At 34.5% G+C, this 7,529-nt stretch overlaps 1 long non-coding RNA gene and 1 pseudogene across 1 annotated transcript; one reads left to right on the top strand and one right to left on the bottom strand.

Moving 5' to 3' along the window:
* Positions 799 to 2,442, top strand: LOC104707321. Its single transcript, XR_754617.2, has 3 exons — positions 799 to 1,178; positions 1,426 to 1,508; positions 2,223 to 2,442. It is a non-coding gene; the product is annotated as an uncharacterized LOC104707321 (long non-coding RNA).
* LOC104709608 lies at positions 3,442 to 6,635 on the bottom strand (annotated as a pseudogene).

Below are 7,529 nucleotides of genomic sequence, written 5' to 3'. Positions count from 1 at the left end.
TTGAAAACACCTTGGCCTCTTCGAAAATCTTCATAAAACCAGAGTTCGAAGGACTGAAGCATCACAAGGCTATGTAAGATGTAATTATGTATATGAAATCAAGTTTTGTATGATGTTAAAGTAAAATTTCTTTAAACACTTATATCTACAGGAATGAATTTTCTGGACGTTATTACATAAACCATGTGATCAAGCAACAAGGTGAAAGCTTAGGAACTCAAGTGTGAAGAATGGGTCGTTGGCCGTTATTTTTTTCTTTTAGAATGACTATAAAATTTAGTATGTTTGTATTAACCGCTACTTGAAATCCAACTTCGCATTACTCTCATTCTATTTTGTAGTTGAGATAATACATTATAATATATAATTTTGAACTATTGAAAATTTGCTTATGCTTTTAAAAAATTGAAATCTACTTATTGAATTTCAAAATCTGTTTTCTACAGGTTAGTAGTTTAATTTAAAGACTCAGTTAATATTTCACATTGAGAATATTATTTATATTTGGTAAAATAACATTTCTGTATATATGCAAATACAAAAACTTATTAACAATCCAATAAAATATTTAAAAACTTTTTCAACGCATAAAACACTATATTTAAATATGTCAATTAATACATATTAAGTCATAAAAGCAACATATCATAAAGTTTAGAAACAGTTGTTATTTAAGCGCGGGTACTTCCCTTGTTGCGTCTTAATTAAGAGGCAAAAGAGAACCCAACAGACGTCGACGTGTTCGTTTATTGTTGGGTGTTGCCTTAAAACAAAAGAATTTTTTATTTTATTTTGTTGATTATCATTTCTCTTCTTCCTCTCTTTCTCGACGGAGGTTCCAGCAAAATCCAAGAGATTCCTCTCACAATTTGATTGCAAGCAGAGAAGATTGATTCAATTTTGGGTGGCCTCTGGTGCATGATCATATCTCTGTAAAAGATTCCTAACAAGATTCGTTAAAAAGTCAAAAACTTTTTTCCAGCTCTCCGGCTTTGCGACAACGGCGGAAATGAACATGCATGGAATTCTGTCTTTGGCTGTGTTCCGTCGTTAGTAGCGGATCTAGCCATGGAATCGGGAATGTGACAGATACTGACGATAAGATCTCGTGACTCGAAAGTCAGTTGTCGGCGAAGTCTCCTTCGCAGCTTCTCATGGTCCCTCTCACCTTGATTCAGGTAGCTGGCCCCAAAGGAGCTGATACCCTCTCTCTCTCTCTTTCTAGAATGTGTTGGTGGTGATACTTGAATGCTTATAGTTATATGTATTAGGGAGATTGCTAAGACTGGGTTGATGTCATGCTTTGAATTTGTTTAATAAGATATAGATGCTCTCGTTCTCGGATTTGTTCTTGTTGAATCAGATTAAACGAGTTTAAAGCTCAGTACTTTTATCTGAATATTTTTCATTCAACTGATTTGGCAGTGTGCCTTGATGGAACACTACCTGGTTATCATATACACCGTGGTTCTGGATCTGGAGCTAACAGGTGGCTAATCCAACTCGAGGTATTTTAACTATATATGATGAAAGCTATAGTCTTTTTCATATTTGTCCACAGTTTTAGTTATTGCTTATTGAGTTTTGACTACCAACAAGATTCATATATAAACTATATATGATGAAAGCTATAGTCTTTTTCACAATTGTTATGGTAATCCTCTGCTTCATATCTCTTAGATGAATGATAAGTTGTGACTTGAGTCTTGGTGAACTATTTTATAAACTTCAAAAGCTTGATCTTATTTGTAGTCAACCTTGAAGAGATACTTCATTCATGAATAACTCTCCGTAGTTTTAATGGAGTTGTCTGTGGAGTTTAGGCGATGGATCATCGTCGGCATGTTTTGGCCATGGCCATTCATTCTTCATCTTTGTGTCTTAGTAGCTCTCTTAGTGTTTATCCCCTTTCCTCCTCAAATGTCTTTGTATAGTGATTGTAGTCACTGCTCTTATAAGAGGGCTTAACCTCTCATTAATCCTTGATGTATGATGAGCTCATTAGTTTGTTCTTGTTCTTGATGTATGATATGTAATCGGTTCTTCTTGTAATGGTTTATGTAATCGGTTGTTATTGTAATGGTTTTCATGTGATGTTTTATATAATGTGTTCAGTTTGTGTATGAGCTTTGGTTATGTCTAAGTTAAACTGGTTTATGTAATCGGTGCTTCTTGTGTCTAATTCAAACTGAAATGGCTTGTGTTTTTGTTGCTTGTGACAGGAAGAGACCAGAAAAACAGGGATGCTCGTGACTTAAAAGACATGTTACAAGCTCTTCAAAGGAAGAAACAAGAAAACAGGGACTTGATTACAACTAAACTTTTTCCCCACTTGTGATTGCTGTTTCTATTTTTATATGCTTTTATATTTTGTATGTTTAAACGTTTATGAATTTGTGATTTCTGCTTCTATTTTTATATGCTTTTATGTTTTGTATGTTTAAAAGTTTATGAATGCAATAATATAATCCTCATAGTTTAAACATTTAAAAGTTAAATTTTTTATTTTTTTACCTAAGAACCTCACTTTTAAGAGTTTACAAATTTAATTAACAAACTAAAGGTTCTTAACTTATAAAAGTACACTTTTTATTACTAAAAAATGTAAGAACTCCAAAAATCAGAACCTACCAATAAAGATGCTCTAATGCTATATCATTATATCCTTACCGATCAGTCTAAACTACTATTTCTAAGTTGGTTCATTCCGAAAATCTGTTAAAAGAAATTTTGACGGACCTTAGGGCATCTCCATTAGTGGTAGCTTAATAAATTTTGTAGAAACTTTGAGCATTAAAAGTAATTAAAAAATGAAAACAACAATCAAAACTTAACCATCCATGCTAATTTAAGGGTTTTTAGAGTTGTATCTTAACTATAACGTGTCCGTTTCTGATTGGCTAAATTTTTTTTTTTTTTTTCTCTCCTCCGTCGACTATTTCTTTCTCTCTGCCCACGGCAAAAATCTCCCAGAAGGAGTTTGGTTCAATTGATGATTTCCCCGGTTTCAATGTTGGCGTTTATTACAAAGTCAGAAGGTATTCTTTATGTTCTCTTCTCTCCGTCTAAGCTATTATTGTTCGTTTGAAATGAGGGTTTTCTGATTTGGGACTTTCACTTCTCTAGGCGAGTTCAGGATCTCCATTGCCCAAAAGTAGAGTTCTCCGGTATCTTCTAGAAGGTACAAAAGGTTCTCAAGCTGAAACTACCGGAGAAGATGTGGCTTGAAGTAATCAAAATTATTCTCTTTTTTTTTTAAGAAGCAGAGAATTTGATGAAACTAATAACAAGAAGATTCCAATAAGAAGATGAAGAAGACAAAGAAGAAGAGAAGAAAAAGACATATACTTGCATACATGTAATTGTAATAGTTTAGGATCAACCATTGGACACATAAATTTAAAAGTTTCTTAATGAAATTCTTAACTCAACATTTTTCAATCAAGCAACTTTGTTTAGTGGCCAACCGATGAGGATGCTCTTATATAGCTCCTTGAGTTCCGCCGTGTAGATATCCTTCCTGTTTTTAATGACAGCCAAAAGATTGAACCATTCTCGCTCTGTGAATACCACTCAATCCGTTCCTGGATCACTGGTTGAACCATTTGCAGCCACTCGATACCACTTTGGTCTTTGAGGCATGGACCAAGGCTGATAGGTCCTTCCTTGAGCCCATCAAGCTCGTACAAGACTCCATCCACAGGTATGTAGCTTATGAAATGGTTTCCATCATCGTCTTTTGTAGCAGCTTTCTGTTCCTCCGGGACGAATGGCTCAGGCCTTGCGAAACTGTTGTGAGCAGTCCGGATCGCCTCACTGTTATTGATAGCCAAACCCTTACGATCGGATGGAAAGTTCATGCTAAATTCTTTCAGCGCTGATAGTTCAGGCCCGATGTCAACCTCTGGAGAGTGCGAGAGGATAGCCAGAATTGCTTGGGTTGCACAAGCATTGTTAATGACCTATAAACTTGGGAATTTTTAGACAAAAATTGAAAAGGTAATACTATTACTCAAATGGTTATGCCTGTGTTATTAACACGAACCTGATTTGCGAAAACAAGTCCAAAACTTGATCTTGGATTGTTGGACAGACGGTCATCTTTTTCCCTAGCTTGCCATTTGAAAATAAAGATCAGACCATATACAGACCTACAAGGAAGCCACAGGCTTGATAAGCATTCATCAAGAAGGTCATAGATATAACAGACAAGTAAACTTTACAAGGACTTTGGGGTCTGACTCAAAATAATAATATTATTTCTGCTGCAACCAAAAACTTTACAAGGGATTAAGTAGTCATGGATGCAACTACTCACCTGAGGTTATTGAGAGAATCTAGATCCAGCGAATATAATTCTTCCACCTACGGGACTAAAGAATAAAAATCAAAAGGGATTACCAAGTGGTAGAAAATGATGCTAGAAATCTTTGCAACATCCAATTTCATCTGTTGAGGATGCATTTGGACATCAAAAAAGGGACGCGTCGGGATATCAGTATAGGACCGAACAAGCCATGAAATAACAAGCACTTACTTGAGAAGGTAACTAAAGGATCTGAGTAAGAAAACTATTACAAAATATCCATTTTTTTGCTTCAGGGTAAATCGTTCTAAATTTTAGACTAAAACATAGCAAATTACAGCAAAAAGCACAAACTGCCTTTTCTCAACATTTATTTCATCACCATGCAATGTTATGTATCGCTCTATACCCCCATAAATGAAAGTTAAACTGGAGGCAATATTAAGAGTATATATTACCTGCACTCCTTTGACTTGCATTGTTGAATAAGCTCCGTAAATACACCTGCACTTGCATAAACATATACATAGATATAAGCACAAATACAAAGATCAATATAAAATACGACAAATCATTGAATCAAGCACACAGATGCCGTTCCCATTATAAAAGACTAACAAGACTCCACAACAAAAATATCAATGGAAACAGACTAAAGACAGTAATAGATCTATACCAAAGAGTAATACCAACAACTTCTTTATATATAAACCCAAATATCATCCAAGCCGGATATGAACTATTTAAAGGTTACTATTAACTCTTAATCACATGCAACTAAAATAACCTTAAACAATTGAAATAATACTCCAGAATCTGGAGATAATCTTCCATGTTTACCAAACCCACACAAGACAGACCCCTTCAGATATTCCCACATCTACTCACATCAGTAGGAACACAGATTGCATAAATTTGCATCAAACAAACAAGATATATAGTAAACAAAACAAGGATATATATACTTAGATATGCATGAGTGATATATATACAGTAAACCTCTATAATTAATAATGTTGGGACCATGATAATCTATTAATTTATAGAGGTTTTAATTCTCGATAAATTAATAATTATTAATTTATAGAGAGACTTTCCTAATTTGGTAAAAAACATTAAAAATAAGATTTAATGGTTATAACTAATATTTTAACTCAATTACAATGAAAATAACAATTATCATGTTTTGACAATAGCACTCAAAGATTTTTATACAGTAAAAATATCAAAAATGAACTATAATAAAAAAATTAATGTGTCAATACATACATATATTTAGATAATTATATGTAATTATTAATTTATATTATTGATGGGACCATATATTTACAAAGGATTTTCAAAAAAAATATTATTTTATTATGTTATCGAATAGTGTCCAAAATTACACAAATCGAAACTTGACGAAGAAGCAATACGGATAGGACTGAGATCGGGAACAATGATGTGGTTTTGCAAGTCCTCCTTGAAGGGCTTGATCACAAGCTCTTAGGGTTGAGAGTCCTCCTCTCTAGGCTTTAGGAAAAGCTCTCTTAAAACAACGTTTATTCAATAATCAATACACTACAAGAAAACATGCCTATTGCGACGGCAAGAGTTGTAGCTTATCCCTCGCAAAACGGTAATAGTGACAGATTTGCGAGAAACGTCATTTCCTCGCAATATCCGTGTCGCAAATTGGAAACCGAAGCACTTCCCTCGCAAAATTTGCGATGAACATAACTTCATCGCAAAACACACACAAACTGTGATGGACAATAATCCTCGCAACTTTCTTGCAAAATGTGTCGAAGTAAATCCCTCGCAGATTTGCAAGAATTTTGCGACATCATTTCCATCGCAAAATATTAATAATCTTATAAAATCAGAAATTTGTTTCCTCGCAAATTAGTAGCAATTATTTGCATTCATCTTAAATCCGTAGCATAAATTTGCTACGGATTTTGGCTTTCTTTTTCATTTTGATATTTGTAGTTTTGATTTTGAATTTTATATTTTTAAACTAATTTTCAAAATAGAAATTGTAATCAAAATAGAAAAGAAAATTCAAACATATATTTGAATTGAAACATTTTCTTGATTAGCAAAAATAAATTGTCTTTAGAACCATGTTCAAAAAAAAAAAAAAACTTATACACAAATTGTCTTAAAAAGATGGTGATAGAGAGAGAAGTCCGGTTCCGGTTCCTGTGTTTGTGCCGGTGCTGGTAGCAGTGTTGTCCCCTGTCTCAGGTGAAGTTGGATTGGTACCTCCTGGTATGGTTGGATTGGAGCCTCCTGGTATGGTTGGATTGGTGGTTGCATTGGAGCCTCCATCTTCATTCGTCATCGGGGTTGCTTACAAACATAGCAGCAAACTCAGGATCCTTCCCGACAAGGTAGTTAAAATATGCATCATAGCTATGCATTTTTTTCTGCATTGTCTTGAAGTTGAGAGGCTTGAGTTGCTAGAGTAGTGGCTTGAGTTGCGAGAGTAGCTTCAGCGACAGCGAGCTCCTCAGCAAGAACAACTGGATCATCAGTAGGCGAAAGCGATGGACCAAAATGGGCTGATGATGCTTCATTTTGCGAAGAACCAACTACATAAAGTCTATTTTTCTTCTTTGGAGCAACCTGTCAACAATACAATCAAACAATCACTTTAATAGTCGTATGAAAGAAAAAAGCAACAACCAACATACAAGCTTCGGATCATAGAAGAGACACAACAACACAAACTTAGCATATTACAAACTAATCTTAGCATACCATATGACAAACTTAAACACAAGACAAGACATCCAACAAAAACACAAACTACTCTTAGCATATCACAAACTAATCGGACCAATCTTAGCATATCATATCACAAACTTAAAACAACACAAACTAACACAAGACAAGACATCCAAAAAAAAAACACAAGACAATAAGGCAACAACACAAAGAAGTTAGAAGTTTACCTCGGCATAAATTTTGTTCTTGGTATGATTAGACAACCCACCTGAAGCAGAACTTGTGTTATCCCCTTAACAAAGCTGAGACTCAACCTCTTGTATCTTCGATGACACTTCATTGTAGATGGACTCCAAATTTCCATCGACAAAACTCCCATCGGATTTTCTGTGAGTCTCTTCTAGGATAAGAAGATAATCCGGAGTGCTTTCACCAGTCCGCTCAGACTAAAACAAAAGACAAAGGACAAAGGTTATTAGTAAGAAAAAAAGAGTAGTAAAGAAGGACA

Source organism: Camelina sativa, chromosome 8 (genome assembly GCF_000633955.1).
Source record: "Camelina sativa cultivar DH55 chromosome 8, Cs, whole genome shotgun sequence".
In the NCBI taxonomy this organism is placed as follows: domain Eukaryota; kingdom Viridiplantae; phylum Streptophyta; class Magnoliopsida; order Brassicales; family Brassicaceae; genus Camelina; species Camelina sativa.
The sequence above is the reverse complement of the archived record's forward strand: the minus strand, read 5'-3'. Positions and strand labels throughout refer to the sequence as shown.